Genomic DNA, 6,000 nt, shown 5'->3' with positions numbered 1-6,000 from the left:
GTACTTAAGGGGAGAAATAGACATATGTGCTTCTACTCCATCTTTCCAAAAGTCTCTCTCTATTTTGTTTAGTAAAAACCACCAGAAACCATTTGTTGTAACTGATAGGGGTTTTTCAGGTATCATGGATTCTGCAAGGATATTGATTATTTCCCCATCTGGATATCACACTTGTTCACTGTATTAATGGCATCCTGGTGAGTGAATGTGGGGTACTTGGTGCATTACATACATAAATCAGAGAGTGGAGATAAACCCATGAATATTCTGAAGCCTGACACTTGAAGATTCTGAGCCCAGTGGTCTGGAACATGTCAAGATATCACCTCCAAAAGGAAAAAAAGAAAGCTCTTTATACCTTGTACCCTTATCACTAAGAAAAGGGCATAATATCTGGTGGGTCGCTTTGAAGTTTAGCAGTAACACACACCCCATTTGAATGCACCCTTGTGACTCATTTACTGAGTAACCTGTAATGCTGTAAATTTTAGGGAGTTATAGCATAAGAGAAGGCTCTACAGTTAGTCCAGGCTTCAGTACAAATTGGTCTTCCAACTTGGGTTTTATGACTCAGAAGACTTAGTGGTAGTTGAAGTCCGGTGGGCAGTGCTGCTGTATGGAGTCTCTGGCAAGCCACAATAAGAGGACTTAAACACAGATTCCCAGGATTTTTGGAGTAATGCCATATACCCTAAAACAAATACTATTTTTCTTTTGAGAAACAGGTCTTATCTTGCTACTGGGTCATGGATAAAGATTCAACTTCTGATCATACTACAAGTGGCCAAGAAATTGAGTTGCTCAACACGAACTTGGTGTTATCTGATGCCCTAAATCAAAAGTTGGGCATATACTCAACTCTATAATAAACTTGAAGTAGTTGAAAAAGTTCAAAAAGTAACTAAGGCAACAAGTATATTGCATGAGCAGCTAACTTAGACTGCCATAATAGATACTCTTTTTTAAAAAAATTATTTATTTATTCATTTATTTTTGGCTGTGCTGGGTCTTCCTTGCTGTGCATAGGCTTTCTCTAGTTGTGGAGAGTGGGGGCTACTCTTTGTTGTGGTGCATGGGCTTCTCGTTGCAGTGGCTTCTCTTGTTGAGGAACACAGGCTCTAGGCATGCAGGCTTCAGTAGTTGTGGTATGCAAGCTCAGTAGTTGTGGCTTGTGGGCTCTAGAGCATGGGCTCAGTAGTTGTGGCACATGGGCTTAGTTGCTCCGTGGCATGTGGGATCTTCCTGGACCAGGGCTCGAACCCATGTCCTCTGAATTGGCAGGCAGATTCTTAACCACTGTGCCACCTGGGAAGTTCCCATAATAGCTACTCTTGATGCATTTTTACTTCTCTCTGGATTCATTTCTATGAACTCATGGGAAATTATTCAAGATCAATTAACTGAGAAAGCAAAATTGAGCTTTATTTAAATAAAGGCTAGTACCATCTGGGAATGGATTATTATAGCTTTATAGTCTCACTCAGTGTTGGTCCTGAAAGATTAGTAAAGGCAAGTACATAAGAAAATTTTCCCAATGGGTATAACTTCAAGTGCTACATCTTGTGGCTTACTTTGGATGGATGAAAGGCTGTCTACAGGTATGAAAATATGCTATTCATGGACAGACATTAGTCTTTTGGCCCAGGGCTTGAGGGGATTGATGACACAGGAGTAGGGAGAACAGATATGTATGAGGGTGGATATCCAAAATAGATATAGAATAAGAAGATATTTGTGTCCCTTGTAAAGTCTCATTAAACGGTACCTACTGTACAGAAGACTCAAGAGGACAAGATGACCCTTTCTGTGGATGTCATTCAGCATCTTTTCCCAACCACTCCAGTTTTTGCTCAATGGACTCATGTAAAAAGTTGCCACAGTGGTAGCAATAGAGTTTATACACTGGCTTAACAACACTTAGTGACTTTCCCTCACCAAGGCTTATGCCACTGCTGGATACCCAACCTCCTCATAGCAGAAGTTAAGTCTAAGCCTGACATGACATCATTCCTTAGGCAGACGCTTGACAGCAGGTTATTGTGTTGGACTACTTATATCAAGAAGTGTATATCATTTTGCCCTTACAGGAATAGGCATTTATCCCAGATATGAATTTGCTTTTCTCGCCTATAATGCTTTTGATTGGCCATCTGTGGATTCAGCAATTGCCTTATTCTCCATATGGCATCCCATACAGTATTGTTTTTGACCAAGGAACTAATTTTATAATGAAAACGTGTGGTAGTGCTTTCATGCCCATAAGATTCACTTGCCTTTTTTTGTACTTCATCCCATAGAAGGATCTGGTTTTATAGAATGGTAACATGGCTTAGTGAAGACTAAATTATTGTATCAGCAGAAAGGGCAAAGCTTGTGTGGGTGGAGAACTGTCTTACAAAATACATTATAAGCTTTGAACAAGTGACCAATTTTGATGCATGTTCTCCCATAGCTATATTACACTTGTCTTGGGGCTAAGAGGGGAAAAAGGAGTGAGAGCTTCTTGCACTATTATTTTATTTATTTATTTTTTTTGCGGTATGCGGGCCTCTCACTGTTGTGGCCTCCCCCGTTGCGGAGCACAGGCTCCGGACGCGCAGGCTCTGGACGCGCAGGCTCAGCGGCCATGGCTCACGGGCCCAGCCGCTCCGCGGCACATGGGATCCTCCCAGACCGGGGCACGAACCCGTATCCCCTGCATCGGCAGGCGGACTCCCAACCACTTGCGCCACCAGGGAGGCCCCACTATTATTTTTAATAACCATTATTCTTCATGGAGGACTTGCAAAATTTGCTTCACATCTTTAGGCTCTGTTGGTTTAGCGATCTTAGTTCCCAAATGAAAAAAGTTTTCTTTAGGGGACATTACAATGAAATGGAAGTTCTGCATTTTGCTCTCCTTAAGTCACTGAATCAAGAGACACAGAAGGGGGTTCCAGTATTTTCTAAAGTGACCAATCCTCAAATAGTGTTGCTGCTTTAAAACAGAGTCAGAAAACACATACATGGAATCCAGGGAGTTAGGGGTGCCTGTTAGTGCTTTCATGCCTGTGAAAAATCTAACGGAAGATTATAGCAGCCCAACACAGACAGGGCTACTAATGGTTCAGAGCCTTTAGGAATAAAGTTTTGGGTCACTGTACTAGATCAAGAACCATGGCCTGAAGCTGTAGCTGAAGGACAGAGAGATTATGGCTTGGAAAATGCAATAAGAGCTAAGTACCAACTATGATCTTGGGATCAGATGTAGAAATGATGACTGTAGCAGCTACTCATATTTTCTTGTCTTAGGTATATATGCATATGTCTTTATTTATTTATATTAAGCAATACAGAATTTACATTTCCCCTCTTCCTTTCCCTTATTATTTTATATAAAGTGTGCTGTTCTTGATTAAGTATATGTCTTTAGATTGATTACATGTTATTGAAGAGAGATTGTGGTTGAACTAGATGATGGTTACAATGATGATGTTACACTTGGGAACATTTTTGGGAAGAGGGTGAATGCCTCTTTATTTGTACAAGAGTTATCTCTTGTGTCATGTTAGACAGAAAGTGTGCTGCAGCTACTATTGTTGTTTGGAAGTTAGATGTAGAAGGGGGTGTCTGGGTCCTGAGCAGCCAGAAGAATGTCTGCTGGTATTCAGCACAATTCTTACTCCCCTTTAGGTGCTCCCTGCATCACTAAGCTAAAAGCTTACATGCTCCAGATTCCCTTATCAGAAGGGTTCCAGTTTATATTTCACTACTGGGAGATGCCCTATCTAGAGTTAGAAGGCCATTATTTTTCCCCTGTAGTGGCAGGCAGATGTGTGGGCTTTGGCTGATGGGAGAACTTGCAGTGACTTCAGGGCTTGTCCCATAAATCGCCTGCCTCGGTGCTAATGCATCTGTAAGCATTGGTGACATTTCCTTTAGTCCTTGTGGGTTACAGCATCAACTTCCTGTTTTTTATGAAGTCTCGTAGTGATCTTGGGAACCAGCAGTGGTCTTCCTTGCCCTTCACCCTTCTAGCCTTTCCAGTAGTTTCGGAAGTGCCTCAATCCTTACATTAAATCCTTTCCTGCTTAGAGGTTTCTATTCTCTTGACTGAATCCTCACCAATATACCCTTGGTAGAAAACAATTCTAATGTGTGCTTAAACATATGCTCTAGTAAAATATTTAGGTACTGTGGTTTTGTGAATGCATTTGATATCTTTTTTTTTTACATCAATGGAATTGTATTATAACTCTCATTTTGCTTCTTGCTTTTTATATATTTTTGAAATCTATCCTTGCTTTTAAGTTTATTACTGCACAGGATGCCACAGCATGCATTTCCTACACATAACTTATTCATTCTCCTCGTGATCAAGAACAGTTTGCCTTCAACTGTCTCCAACTATGAACAATGTCATGGGAAACATTATTGTGCAGGCACGCTTACGGACCTGTGGGATAACTGCTCCAGGATTTATACCTAGGAGTGGATCCACTGGGTCAGAAAAATAAACATTTTGTTTTGCTAAACACTGGCAGATTTGTTTCTAGAACAGCAGTGTCAGGTTATACTCTCACCAGCTGTTTTTGCTTTCTGGTGACTGTAAAAGTTACCACTTTGTATCTGATTGTTTTATTTTATTTATTTATTTAATACACTTATTTATTTTATTCATTTTATTTTTGGCTGCGTTGGGTCTTCGTTGCTGCGCATGGGCTTTCTCTAGTTGCGGTGAGCGAGGGCTACTCTTTGTTGAGGTGCACGGGCTTCTCACTGTGGTGGCTTCATTGCGGAGCACGGGCTCTAGGCACATGGGCTTCAGTAGTTGTGGCACGTGGGCTCAGTAGTTGTGGCTCATGGATTCTAGAGCACAGGCTCAGTAGTTGTGGCGCACGGCATGTGGAATCTTCTGGGACCAGGGCTTGAACCCATGTCCCCTGCATTGGCAGGCGGATTCTTAACCCCTGAGCCACCAGGGAAGCCCTGTATCTGATTGTTTTAATCTGATTTCTGTGATTATTGGTAAGTTTGAGCGTTTCTTCAAATGCTTGTTAGACATTGGGGTTACTTCTTTTGTGAATTGGCTTTTTTTTTTTTTGGTAGTACACGGGCCTCTCACTGTTGTGGCCTCTCCCGTTGTGGAGCACAGGCTCCAGATGCACAGGCTCAGTGGCCATGGCTCACGGGCCCAGCCACTCCACGGTATGTGGGAGCTTCCCGGACCGGGGCATGAACCCATGTCCCCTGCATGGGCAGGCGGACTCTCAACCACTGCGCCACCAGGGATGCCCTGTGAATTGGCTTTTTATATCTCCCCATATGGGATTGACTTCTCCAAAACCATCTACTAAATCATCTGTCTTCCCTCACTGGTTTGTGATGCCACCTTTATCATGTGTCAGGTGTACACTCACCCACCACATAACTACATACTCACACGCTCACCAGTTTCTGATTTCTCTGTTCTGTCTCACTGATCTATTTTTTCTGTTCCTGATGCAGACATTTCTGTTTTGATTAATAAGAATTCACACTATGTCTTAGTATATCAATGCTGCTTTAATTGGCATTTACAGTTTTACCCAAAACAGAAAATATATTTCCAAATTTTGTTTTCTATTTATACCTTCGTTTCGTAAATTATCCTTTCATACTCTACACATTTTTATTTTTACAGCTTGAATTTTTTTATTATTTTGAGTCAGATTTTATATCTTACAGAAAGTAACCTTTGTCCATAGTATTAATGCAAGAATTCTTTTGTTCTTAACATCAAACTGACTGTTGGATAACTATTATGAGGGTTGAAAATAATATGGTTCAGTGATAAGTGATTGTGTGTAAGTGTGTGTGTGTGTGTTTGTATCTATATAAATATGGGCTGAGAAACGAGGTCAGTAACAGAATCACCAGGGTTAGAGCTGGAGGGCCCACTAGTCTAGTCATTTTCAAATGAAGGCTCAGAAAAATTCAACACTTTGCCGAAGTTCCCACAGCTCATCACTGGCAGAATCC

This window comes from Mesoplodon densirostris, chromosome 2, assembly GCF_025265405.1.
Source record: "Mesoplodon densirostris isolate mMesDen1 chromosome 2, mMesDen1 primary haplotype, whole genome shotgun sequence".
Taxonomy (NCBI): domain Eukaryota; kingdom Metazoa; phylum Chordata; class Mammalia; order Artiodactyla; family Ziphiidae; genus Mesoplodon; species Mesoplodon densirostris.
This window is presented reverse-complemented; position numbering follows the sequence as displayed.